Below are 13,900 nucleotides of genomic sequence, written 5' to 3'. Positions count from 1 at the left end.
TCCAACTCCACCACTGGCAATTCTGTTGCTAATGTGTTGGCCACTAATGTTTGGCCAAGTGACTGGTCCCGTTTTCCTTTACTTCCCATTCATCCATGCACCGTATTCTTCATACTGCCCAGAGGATGTGGGATACTGCCTCCACCAGACATTCCCTTATGAACAAGTGCAAAGCACAAAAAGACAAACATTACCAAGTGTGGGCAAGGACACAGGGCCACCCAAGCTTTGGTGTAGATCCCGGTGGCTGTTTGGAAGGGCAAACAACTCTGGAAAATTGGTTGCACCTATTAAAGAGGGAGATGCATAATTATGGCCCAATGAGACTACTGCAAGATTCGAACCCAGCAAATACACAGCGGGCGGTCTCAACTTGTGGGTCACGACCCCTGGGGGGGTCAAATGACCCTTTCACAGGGGTCACCTATGACCGTTGGAAAGCACAGATACTTACTTTATGATTCACAACAGTAGCAATGAAAATATTATGGTTGGGGGTCACCACAACATGAGGAACTATATTACAGAGTCGAAGCACATTGGGAAGGTTGAGAACCACTGCACTAGATAGAGCATCACAGGGCAGGCACTGCAGAAAGGTGCTGTCCATGGATGGGATGTTACAGAGCAGTAAGAAGAAACCTGACCTGTATGTACTGTAAGTCACTAGGGTAAGACAGGGGAAAGACTCTGGTGTGGCCAGGATGGCGCTTTGTCTGTGTGTATAGAGTTCCTGAGAGGGGCCACCATGACCTTCAGGAGTTTTAGCAATAATTTGTATCTTTTAGAAAGTATTTTTATTATTTTAAAATTATGTGTGTATGTGAGTGTGTGACTATGTGCACAGGAGTGCAAGTTCTCTCTGAATCCAGAAGAGGGCACCCAATCCCCTGGAGCTGGAGTTACAGATGGCTGTGAGCTGCCTGAAATGGGTTCTGGGAACCAAAAACTCTGCTCCTCAGCAAGAGCAACAAGTTCTCTTAACTTCAAAGCCATCCCTCTAGCCCCAACAACTGTATCGTGTGTGTGTGTTTAAAATTATTGCCAGGCAGTAGTGGTGCATGCCTTTAATCTCAGCATTTTGGAGGTAGAGGCAGACAGATCTCTGTAACTTTGAGACCAGCCTGATCTACAGAGCAAATTTCAAGATAGCCAGGGCTATTACACAGAGGAACTCTGTATCAAAAACAAAAGAAAGTAATTTATTTTATGTGTATAGGTGTTTTGCCTGCATGTATGTCCTCGATTTATGTGTCTGGTGGTTGAGGTCAGAAGAGAGTGTTGGATCCCCTGGATTTGAGTTGCAAATGGTTATATGTAGGTGCTGGGAACTGAATCCAGGCCTTCTGGAAGAGCAGCCAGTGCTCCTAACCACAGAGGCATCTCTCTAGCCCCAACATCTACTTTTTACTCTTTCCTCTCCCACCCCCACCCCAGCTCTCCATTCCTTTCCCAGAGCCTCACTATGTAGCCCAGGCTGGCCTTTTTAACTCCAACCCTCCCGTCTCTGCCTCCCAAGCGCTGGGATTCCAGGTTGCCTAGTGATGATTGCTTTCCTTATCTGGCTGCTGTTTCCATAGATGTGGTCAGTTTCTGAGAAGTTCTGCCACGTATCATTCATACTTCCATAGAAACTCACTAGATCCACTTCCTCCATAAACACACAGACAGAACGCGCCTCTTCCTCCGGGGCGCATGCGCAGAAGAGAATGCTGCAAAGCTGGAAACAGGTTAAGTTCTCCTATATGCTTACAACCCTTCAGGCCTCCTTTCCATTCATACCTTCTCTGTCCGCCATCTAGGCCACTCCTGGTTCTGCTGGCTGCTCCATATCCTGGAGACCTTTCTCTGTGTCTTCAGCATGGAATCTCTTTACACGGTCTGAGGATATCACCTCTCTGGTGGCACAGCACCTCCGCGTGCTATTCCTCTCTGTCTCCCAGCTCCGGTCTCTGCTTGCCTGTAATTCCCTTAAAGGGAAACCTGAGGGTTGATAAAAATGGTGTGTCTTTCACCTTCCTAAAACCCTCTGGGGCCAAATCTGTGCCTGGTACGGTGCCTTAGCTAATGACTGTTTGACAAATGATCACATGTGCGTTCACAGTTAAGCTGTCATCTGTCCTGCTAGAAAGCCAAGGCATCCAGTATGAAAAAAAAAAAAAAAAGAAAAGAAACCCTCTTGTGCAGGGACAAGCCCCTTAAGAAGTCACACAATATCCTGCTTGTCCTTCACGGGCTACTGACAGCCTAGTAGATGGAACTGTGTTCTGCAGCATTGTGGGAGTGTTCAATTAGACTCGGTGAGACTGAGCTGCCCTCCTAACATGAATAAGCCTTGCAAATATGTGGTTAATGACCATGTCGCTCCGTGTCAGTTCTTAATCCCAGATAATTAGCAGATAGATAATTGGTGGAAGAACGGGAGGTGCTGACGGACAACCCATCACTTGGGTGAAGTTAATGATCCTCTGTGGATTAAGACCCACCCTCTGCGAGTGTTGATGGCTGCTATTTGAAATGCTCCTTTTGAAAGGGCCTGGATCCAAGAAGAGGTGTCAAGAACTCCAGCTCGGGGCGTGGCATCAGAACTGGTTCCCTGAGCTGCTTCCGGGAAGGTGGGTGGACAGATGCAGGGCAGCAAGCCTGAAACAGGCGGCTGGGGTCCTTGGGGTCCTGTGCTAATCACACACTACTGAAACCCCACCTGGCCCTTCTCCCTGGGTTTTGCCTTGTCAGTAAGGTTGCAGGGTGGGCTGCTTCGTGAGAATGTGTAGGAGACAAGAGTTTCCCTAGGTGGCCACTCTGACTTAGAAAGTGGATTTTTTTTTTTCCCTTTCTGCTGTCAATTTATTTGGGTAGTTTGACTGGATGATAGCACCCGTGGAAGAAATATTTGGGAGATGAAAAGACATCTGGAGCTGGTGGTGGTGTCAAACTACTTTAATTCCAGCACTCAGGAGGCAGAGGCAGGCAGATCTCTGAGTTCGAGGCCAGCCTGGACTACATTGTGAGTTCCAGGACAGCTAGGGCTACATACAGAGAAACCCTGTCTGGAAACAAAACAAAACAAACAAACAAATAAACAACAACAAAAAAACTAGAGAGAACAGAGAGAGAGGGTATGATGATGATGATGACAACAGGTAGGCAGGCAGAAAGAAAGATCTGATTGGGATTGTAGAAATGGCTCAGCACTTCAGAACACTGGCTGCTTTTTCAGAGGACCCAGGTTCAATTCCCAGCACCCACATGGCAGCTCACAACGTCTATGACTCCAGTTCCAGAAGATCCAGACATACACCAATGCACACATAATGAAAATAAACAAATTATTTTAAGAACAGAAAGAACTGGTTAGTACCAACTAATTGGTATTTGTGTCCACAGGGAAGGAATGAGAAAGAAACATGGGAGAGATCAGTCTGTGCTGCCTTTGCTTAAGCTGGGTGGTGAGTTCAGGAAGGGGCCTCTGGGGCTGGAGAGATAGCTCAGCAGAGGAGAGGGTTTGAGGATGTAGGCTCTGTTCCCAGCATCACATAGCAGCTATCAACTTCAACTTCAGGTAACCTGATGCCCCCTTCAGGCCTCCACAGGCACTGCACACATTCCATAACATATACATACATGCAGGCAAACACCCACACATATGAGATAAAAATAGACAAATCTTAAAAGAAGGTTTGTATGATGCTAGTTGTCAACCAAACACAGCTGTAACTCTCAAAGGGAATATGGGGTGGTTCATACTCTGCCAATCACGAGTGACCACAGTCCGGGAACACAGATTAGGCTGTTCTGAATGACATGATCTGGTGTGGAATTGGTTACACAAAAGTTTAATAGTCATAGAACAACAACGACAAAAAAAAATCCAGAAAACAAGGCACTGAACAAAATGCCTTGGAGGTGACAGCAGGTCGGCAGTCAGAGCAAAGAGGAGTCACTCTGCTCTGGGCTTCAGATGACAGTCTCAGCTTTGGGGTCAGGGACGCTGGTGCCTGCGGAGTTAATACATCTCAAAGGTTTCACGTGAGAGTGGAAAGGACACCAGGTCAGACACAGAATGTGGATGTTAAGTGGCCACTGGTGGGACTAAAGATAGCCAAAGATGTCTGGATCTGTATCATTGCAACCCTCTACAGTTAGGGAGTTCCAGTCAGTCAGTGGAGGAGACTCTTTCTCCGGGAACCTGAGTTTACATGGTGATGGTGGTGAGTGATGTGTCTATTCCTTCTTTTATGTGGGTGAGTATCTCCTCAAACATATTTATTTGTAGGCCTGGGGGGGGGGGATAGCTCAGTCAGTGATGTGTTTGTCACACAGTGTGAGAACCTGAATTCAATCCCCAAACCCATGTCTTTAAAAAGCCCAACACAGTGACAAACACTTGTGATTTGAGCATGAGGGACTCCTGGGGCCCTCACTGGACAGCCAGCCTAGACCAGTGGACAAGCACCAGACAAGCATCTGCCTGTCTACTTGTGGTCGTCGTCATCGTCATCCTCCTCCTCTGCATCGTTTTCTTCCTCTCCTCATCACCATCTGCAGTCCTGGGGATTGAACCCAAGACCTCTACATTCTGGGAAAGTGCTCACCCCTGAGCTGCTTTACACCCTGCCATCCATCTGTGCACTTCTTTAGAGTCCCACCTCGTGGTATGGAGGACAGACATTCTTCAGCTCCTTGGGCTCAGTGCTGTTTAGAGCAGGTGCCCACCCTGATTGCTTGAGGGTTGAACTAGTCGGTAGATCTTTCTAACATCACTCTCAGAAGTGTAGCTTCCATGAAAGGATGGTGTCAGTTTGTGTCATTTGTCTTGGGCTTTAATTAACAGAGCCATAACTGTTTCAGTGCCCGCTGTTTACACTCAACACTTTTGTGACTTATAAGGAGAAATGTGCAAAGACCCTGTGTGTTCTTTACCCAGCCTTTCCCAGAGTAGTGAAGCACAAGGGTGACAGACAGGTAAGGGAGGCAGGTGGTAGCAAAGGCGAGGCCAGGGTGAGAAGGCCTCTCAGGTCACTGTTTTCCATCCATCTCCACTTCCTTCCACCCTATCCTTTCCTAGCCCTCGGTAGTCACTAAATTATTTTCCATCCAAATACTTGATTCAATGCAAAAAATGTTTTATGAGTGCTGGAGAGGTGACTCAGCAGTTAAGGGCATGTAATCATCTTGCTCGGGACCAGAGTTGGTTTCCAGCACTTGTGCCCAGTAGCTTACCACTGCCTGTAACTCCAGCTTTGGGGGAGTCTGAAAACCTCTTCTGACCTCCACAGGCACCCCATGTGTGTACACCAACAGACAATACACAGACACATGCTTAAAAATAAAATAAAAGCATGTAAAGTCAGGTGTGTCATGGACTTATAATCCTAGAACTTGGAAGGCTAAGGCAGGAGGATTGCCAAGTCTGAGCCAGCCTGGGCTACATATGGAGATTGTGTTTCAAAAAAAACAAACAGGCAGACAGACATTTTGTAAACAGATTCGTGAAGTATGTGTTCTATTGGAACTGGCCTTTAAAGTCAGCATTATTCTCTAGAAGTCACAGGCAATCGTGTGTCAATAATATTCCTTTTTCTTGATGAGTAATGTTCCGTGGTAAGGATGTTCCATAGTTTAGATATTGTGTTGAAGAACTCAAATTGTTTTCTTTCGGTTAAAAACTATCTATTAACTATCCAGGTCCAGAAGCAGGGCTATCAGGTGGCCCACCCCAACATCCACCCCCCTCTGTGACCTCCTGGAGCACGTGAAGGGGCCTGTCCTGCAGATCCAAAGCAGCAGGGTCTCCAGGACACAGATCAGCAATAGAGTATCCAAGAGGAGCCCCAGTGAGAGCCCAGTATCAGTAGTGTAGCAGAAACCAGAGGCCCTGAATCAGGCCAATGACTCTTTGCAATGAACATTTGCAAGTAAAGATACACGGACAAAAGGGTTTACTGTGTGACTCAGTGTGCCATACTACAGCTTCCATGATGAGATTGTTCTTCCTTCCTTCCTTCCTTCCTTCCTTCCTTCCTTCCTTCCTTCCTTCCTTTCTTCCTTCCTTCCTTCCTTTCTTCCTTTCTATTTTCTCTTAAATTTTATTTTACTTTACTTTGGTGGGGAGGTTGCAAGGGCAGAGGGTAGACACAAATGCATGGGAGATGAGTGGGGTTGAGATGCATGATGTGAAAGACACAAAGATAAATAAAAAGAAAGTTTATAATAAAAATATTTGTATTTTTATTTATATGAATGCATAAGTATGAGTGAATTCCATGGTTGTGCAGATGCCCACAGAGACCAGCAAATGACATCAGATCCATTGGAGCTGGAGTTACAGGTGCTTGTGAGCCATCCAACTTGGGTTCTGGAAACCAAACTGGTCTCTTGTGGAAAAGTAGAAAGTGCTTCTAGCCCACTATCTTCTTCCTTCCTTCCTTCCTTCCTTCCTTCCTTTCTTTTTTCTTTTTGTTGTCATTTTGCTGATATGAATAAAGCGACTGCAAACATTCGTGAACTGTTTTTTTGAAAAAAATATTTATTTATTTTTATGTGCATTGGTGTTTTGCCCGCATGGTGTACAACTGTGTGAAGGAATTGGATCCCTTGGAACTGGAGACAGCTGTGAGCCGCCATATGAGTGTTGGAAATTGAACCTGGGTCCTCTGTAAGAGCAGCCAGTGTTCTTAACTATGGAGCCATCTCTCCAGTCCTCATGAACTGTTTTTAGTGTGAACAAATCTTTTTTTTTTTTTTCTTCCTAGTATGAATGCCCAGGAGTTTGAATGTTGAGTCATATGGTGGTTCCGTTTTGGCTTCCAGGGACTGCCAAGCCGAGTGGCCTTCCCACTTTGAACCCCCACAGCCCTGTGTGAGTGAGCAGTCTCTGGCTGCTTGCCAGCTTCTGTTGACGTCACTGCTTTTATCTGTGGTTTTAATTGCACCTCCCCGGTGCTCTTCACGTGCCCTTTACCATCCTCTTGATGGAAAATCTCTGTCTTCTACCTGTCCTCTAGTGGGAATGCTTGTTTTTGTTTTGTTTTTTTTTGTTGTTGTTGTTTTTTTTGTTTTTTGTTTTTTTTTTTTTTTTTGTGCCTGCATGTACGTATGCCTTGTGTATTACCCATGGAAGCCAGGGGAGGGCATTAGATCCCCAGGAACTGGAGTTGTGAACCTCTGTGTAGGTGCTGAGAATTGAACTGGATCCTCTGCAAGAGCAGAGCGCTCTTAACCACTAGGTCATCTCTCCAGATCCCCCACTGCCTTGGTTTTTCATGATAGGGTTTCTCTATCTGTCCTGGAACTCAGTCGGTAGACCTGCCTCTGCCTCCCAAGTGCTGGGATTGAAGGCGTGTGCCACCATCGCCTGGCTCTCTTCATTCTTTTAAAAGCAGTCCCTCTGCCCTTTTATCATCTTCCCCCACATCAGCAGAACCTTTCACTAAGACTTTGATAGGGATTATGTTCACCCTGCGTATTAACTCATACCTTTATGTGTTGGATTTTCCAAGCTTGAGCATGGTGTGTCTCCATTCATTTAGATGCCCTTTGTTAGCACTGTGTGGTTTTCAGCTTAGGAGTTCTTACATCCTCTGCTAGATTTGTACACTGCAGTTTTTTGTTTGTCTGAGTAATTGAAAAGGGTTTTGCTTTATTTATTTACTTCTTTATTTTCCAAAAAAAAATTTTTTTTTTTTTTTAAAGAGAGTCTTGTTATGTAGCCAAGGCTGGTCTGGAACTCCCTGTGTAGTCCAGGCTGGCCTCAGAAATTTGTTGATCATCCTGCTTCTTCCTCCCAGATACCATGGTTACAGGAACGTGCCACAACACCTGACTAGATTTATATTTTTATTTTTTCATGTTTATTTTGTATCTTATACCTTTCTGGACTTAGTTAATAGTCCTTTCTCCATGTGTATGTATATACATTGTGTATGTGTGTGTATTTGTGTATAAGTATATGTATTTGAGTATGTGTGTGTGAGTGTGTATGTGTGTATTGCTGGTGTGGGTGTGCTTAAGTATGTGTGCAAGTGTGCATACACTCTGGGGTTCTGAACTCAGGTTCTCATGCTCACTCAGCAGGCATTTCACTGACTGAGTCATCTCACCAGCAGTTACCTACCAAGGCATTTATTTGCCTTGAGACAGGGTCTCTCTGTGTAGCTCTGGCTAGCCTAGAACTGACTCCCTTTGGAGACTGGCAGACCTCAAGCTCCCATAATCCTCTTGCCTTGGGCTTCTGGGTGCTGGGATCACCAGTGTAAGCACCACACCCCGGCTTTAGAGGCTTCAACAACAACTTTCTAATCTGAGTGCCACTCTGACTCTTTCTGCTCTGAATAGGTGGTTCAGCACTGTGTTGGAGAACAGTGGACATCTTTGCCTTGAGACACTGGATGAGAACTGCCAGCCTTTCAACAGTCAATAGAACTCTGGCTGTGGGGTTTGTGTCTATTCGCTATCAAGTTGAGGAAGCCCCCTCCATTTCCTTGTTTTCTGAGGGGTTTCCCCATTCATGATAGGCAATGACTTTATGAAATGTTTTTCCTCAGTTCATAGATATAATCATGTAATATTCTGTATCTGTTAATATGGTAGATTATATTGATTGTTTTACATTATGAATGTCTTGTTTGGTGAGAAGAGGAAATTAAATTGACCACGGTTTAATCTGATTCAGCGTTTTCAGGACTGTATCCCTCTTCCTCTTCATACTGAAGACTGGCTGCAAGTATTGCTGGCAGTCCATTATAATCGACCTAATTGTACACAAGTTATAAGTGAATGACCACTCCAGAAGAACTACGATTTGATTGATTTTTTTCCTCTTTTTTTTTTTTTTTTTTTTTTTTTTTTTTTTTGACAGGGTTTCTCTGTGTAGGTTTGGAGCCTGTCCTGGAACTTTCTCTTATAGACCAGGCTGGTCTCAAACTCACAGAGATTTGCCTGCCTCTGCCTCCTAAGAGCTGGGACTAAAGGCATGCACCACCACCCAGCTGATTTTTGTTTTCTTTTTAATACTGAGCCAGCTTGAGATAGTTTGTCAGCCATCTCTGAGATAAGCTCTGACCCATCATAGTGTACAATTGTTTGCATATTGCCAGATCCTATTTGCAAATATTTTGTTAAGGCTTTTCCATTTGATTCTATGAGGAGTTAGGATATTTCAGTTTTCTAGTTTTATATTATCTTTTTAAAAATTTTTACATACTTGAGAATGGGTCTGTATTTACTTATTTGTTTACTTACTTATTTACCTGCATGTGGGTGTGGAGGTCAGAGGACAACTTGCAAGAGCTGGTTCTGTCCTTTGATAATGTGGAGAATCTAACTCAGTGGTCAGGCTTGGAAACATGTATCTTTACCTGTTGAGCCTTCTCATTGACCCTACATAGTTTCAGTGTCTGAGTCATTCTAGTTTCCCAAAATAAAATGGGATGTATTTCCTCCTCTTCTATTTTTTGGAAGAAATGGTGTAATTGTTGTTAGTTAATTCTTCAAACAGTTGATAGAATTTCACAAGAAACCCCATACAATTGGAGACATTTTGTTTTAGGAATTAAAGAAAATTGTGTGTTGTGTGTGTGTGGTTGTGTATGTGTGTGTTTATGTCTGTGTGTGTATGGTTATGTATGTGTGTGGTTATGTGTGTGTGTGGTTATGTATGTTTGTAGTTATGTATGTGTGTGTGTGGTTATGTGTAGGTGTGTATATGGTTGTGTGTGTATGTACATGTGTGGTGGTTATGTGTGTGTGTGCATGTGTGGTGGTTATGTGTGTGTGTGTACATGTGTGGTGGTTATGGGTGTGTGTGCATGTGTGGTGGTTATGTGTGTGTGTGAATGTGTGGTGGTTATATGTGTGTTTGTGTTTATGTGTGGTGATTGTGTGTGTGCATGTGTGGTGGTTATGTGTGTGTGTACATGTATGGTGGTTATGTGTGTGTGTGCATGTGTGGTGGTTATGGGGTATGCGCATGTGTGGTGGTTATGTGTGTGTGTGTACATGTGTGGTGGTTATGGGGTATGCGCATGTGTGGTGGTTATGGGGTATGCGCATGTGTGGTGGTTATGTGTGTGTGTGTGTATGAATGTGTGGTGGTTATGTATGTGTGTGTGCATGTGTGGTGGTTATATGTGTGTGCATGTATGGTGATTATGTGTGTGTTTGTGTTTATGTGTGGTGATTGTGTGTGTGCATGTGTGGTGGTTATGTGTGTGTACATGTGTGGTAGTTATGTGTGCATGAATGTGTGGTGGTTATGGGGTATGCGCATGTGTGGTAGTTATGGGTGTGTGCGCATATGTGGTGGTTATGTGTGTGTGTTCATGTGTGGTGGTGCCTGTGCACATGAGCAGAGGCCAGGGAGATCAGCTCTTCTTTTGGCTGCTCTCTGGACCTGGGACTCACTGTTTCCCAGCTAGGCTGGCAGCCAACAAGCTGGGCCACCCTCCTGCTCACTTCCATCACAGCCCTGGGGTTATGACTGGGTGCTGGGAATGTAAACTTGGGTACTCATGCTTGCATGAGAAGCATTCTTAACCATCTTTCTACCATGGAATATTTAAAACTAATTATAACTTTTAAAATAGTTACAGGGTCCCTCAAGTTGCTATGTGAATTGAGGTAGTTTATGTTGTAAGGGGTGAGTTATCTTATAAACTGTCTCATTACATGGTGAGTTGTCCCTAGGATCCCTTGCCATTAGGAGTTGTCTCTGCTGTCTTACAGACAGCGTAACCGTACCCCTGATTCTGTTGCCCCCATTTATTTTGAGTGATGTTTGTCAAATTTATTCTTTTTTCTCCCAAGAATCTGCTCCTTGACTTTCTGTGTTGCTTTAGTCTTCAGCCACTCTGATTTCTGCTCATTGACACATTTTTTTTCTCTTTGATTCAGCTTTATTTTCCTCACTTAGGCAGTTCAGGCTAATGGTTTGAGACTGTTCCTCTTTTCTGATGTGTGCGTGTAGCATGGCAGGTCCCCCTCAGAACACATCAGCTGGCCCCCACAGGTGTTGTCTTTTAATTTTCATTCACTTTTGTAGTTGTTCTTGGGAGCCATCACTGATATTTTACCTTGCCCGTAGACTGTTATTATTGGTGGGTTGCATATTTCCCAGTGTTTGGTGTTTTAAAAATACCTGGAGCTGGGAGCCAAACTTGATCTTCTACAAGAACTGTCTTTTTTTTTTTTTTTTTTTTTTTTGAGTCATCTCTCAAGATTTTTATTTTATTTTTCTCAGAGAAAGTCTGAGAACTTTTCAGAATTCACTGTGTAGAATCTCAGTTCTCTTAAGTTTTGGGGGCTTGCTTCCTGGTGCAACGTGTGGTGCGTTCTGGTACATGAATCATACGCACCTGTGTGTTCTGCTATTGTGGGGTGGAATAGTCTAGAAATATTGACAGAGCCTTTTGCTGGTTTTGTTGAATTCTGTATCCTTCCTGCTTTTCAGTTTAATTGTTCAACCAGTTGTCGAAAGATACATGCTGAAATCTCTGATCTCTCTCTCTCTCTCTCTCTCCGTCTCTTTCTCAGAGACAAGGCTCTCACTGTGCAGCCCTGGCTAGCTTGGAACTCACTGAGTAGACAGAGGCTTGTGTAGAGACTCAAACTCATAGCGATCTTCCTGCCTCTGCCTCTTGAGTGCTGGACTAAAGGTGGGCACCACCACACCCAGGTGTTCACCCCCCAGGCAGTGTCTAAGGCCCAGTCTGACAATGAACTTCCTGTGTAGCTGAAGATGATCTTGAACATCTGACACCCCAGTTCCGCCTCTGGAAGGCTGGCATGTGTGTGCCACAGTCCTGACTTATAACAGCTTTATATTTTTAAATAACTATTTTTTTTTGAGACAAGGGGTCATATATATAGTTCACCTACCTTTAACTTGCCTCAAGCTCCTGATCCTCCTCACTCCATCTCATAAGTGCTGGGACTATGGGCATGGGCCACAGTGCCGGTCTCAAAGTCTCCAATTTTACTTGTGAATTTTTTCTTCAAGATTTATCTAATTATTCCTTATGAATAAAAACTCAGGAATCAGATATCGGGGTAAAACCCCGATTGATCAGAGAAGCAGAGAAGCGACCAGTGACCTCCTCTCTCTTCCTCAATCCCTCTATATGTTCTGGGTTTTCTATAGCTAATTTTGGTAGACTAGTGGCTAGCTCCGCCCTCTGATTCGAAGTAAACTTAATTTGCAGTCTCAGGACTGTCAGAGTGGGATCAAAATATCTCCCAACACAGCTATGTCAGTTTCTTAAGGCCACCAAGGCACAAATTTGGTGACTTAAAGAAGACTTTTGGAGGCACTGGAGATTGACGCTGGAACCTTGCACATGCTAGGCAAGTGCTCTACCTTGAGCTACAGCCCCACCCATTTGTATTCTTTATTTTGAGACAAAACCTCACTAAGTTACCCAGTTTGACCTCGAGCTTGCCATTCTTCTGCTTTAGCCTCCACCAAGCCTGGAGAAGACACATTTATTCTGACAATTCTGAAGGTTTGAGGTTCAAAATCAGTATCTGTGAGCTAAAAACAATTGGTAAAGCCATTGCCAGGTCTCTCCAAATTCTTGGGTTCATCCTCACTCTTCTTGTGTCCATCTATGCTTCTGCTTGCTTCTCAGGACATTTGTGATGACATTTAGGGCTCCTTGGATAATCTAGGATAACCCAGTCCTGCCCACACAGTCTTTTTGCCTAGGATAACCTCCACAGAGGTCATCTCTGGGGACCACCACTCAACCGATCCCGAGGGCACACAGTTGGGTCTAGTCTCCACCCTGGGCTAGTGCTGTGGGTATGGTGAGAGTCTTCAGTGGTTTGCCTGTTGCAGGGCAGAAACGTCCTCCCCACTCACTTGCTAAAGAAGACTGGACACTGGAGGCTTTGAGGGTCTGTATTCTGAGATGTTTAGAAATGCTGACTTGTAAGGAGTACGTTTTTTCCTGCCCGCCGCCTGGTCTGGTTCCCCCCGCCACGCCAGCTCCAATTAACACACCGAGACTCTGTATTTGATATAATTCTGTTGGCCCGTTACTAGTTTCTTATCGGCTAGCTCTGTCTTAATTATTAACCCATTTCTATGTATTTCCACGTGGTCTCCTTATCGGGGAGTGCGGCAGGCGTCTGGTCTCCCAGACTCTCCATGCTGACCCCTCCTTACCACTTCCTCTTTCCTCCTTGTCTCCTAGTCCCTCCTATCTTCCTTTCCTATTGGCCAACAGTGCTTTATTCATTAACCAGTATGAGAAACATATATACATAATGGCATCTCCCATCACTGACTCCTTTAGCTCCAAGGCTGAGTTATTTGGGGGCAAAAGGATATAAATTATTCACCTTGAACTCTTTGTGCTGGGCTCCAGCAATGGGCACAAATCCTGCTTTGTGTGCCTTTCCCAGAGTCCAGGGGTGCACTGCGGCCACTGCAAGGGAAAGACAATGATAGTTGTGGGGAACATCATTCCTGCCTGACGTCTCCCAAGACTAAATGCCGGTCTCTCAATCCTTAAATTTATGAGACAGGCTGGCCATGTACACAGGCTGGCCAGACCTCTTATGGGAGATGATCCCAAACCCCTAATCTTCTGGCTCCTCGGCCAGGTACTGAGATCAGGTCTGTGCTACCCGGTGTTAAGTTCCTTTCTTCTGGCCTCCACTTCCTGACTGTGCTTTGGGGAGGCCCCTCTGTCCTTGGATTGTGTCAGGATTGCTGTGTCGCCCTCTGGTCAGCATAGCCTGCCCCCTGCTGGTCACAGTGAATATGATTCTGTAGAAATAGGACAGACTGCTTTCCTATTTTTTGGGCTGTGAACTCTTGGTGGCTCAGTGACCAGACCAGTTACCTCATGCACACTGACTGTGGAATTCAGGAGATTGTTACTGGGTCCTGGCTTTT

Source organism: Phodopus roborovskii, unplaced genomic scaffold (genome assembly GCF_943737965.1).
Source record: "Phodopus roborovskii unplaced genomic scaffold, PHOROB, whole genome shotgun sequence".
NCBI classification, from domain to species: Eukaryota; Metazoa; Chordata; class Mammalia; order Rodentia; family Cricetidae; genus Phodopus; species Phodopus roborovskii.
The sequence above is the reverse complement of the archived record's forward strand: the minus strand, read 5'-3'. Positions refer to the sequence as shown.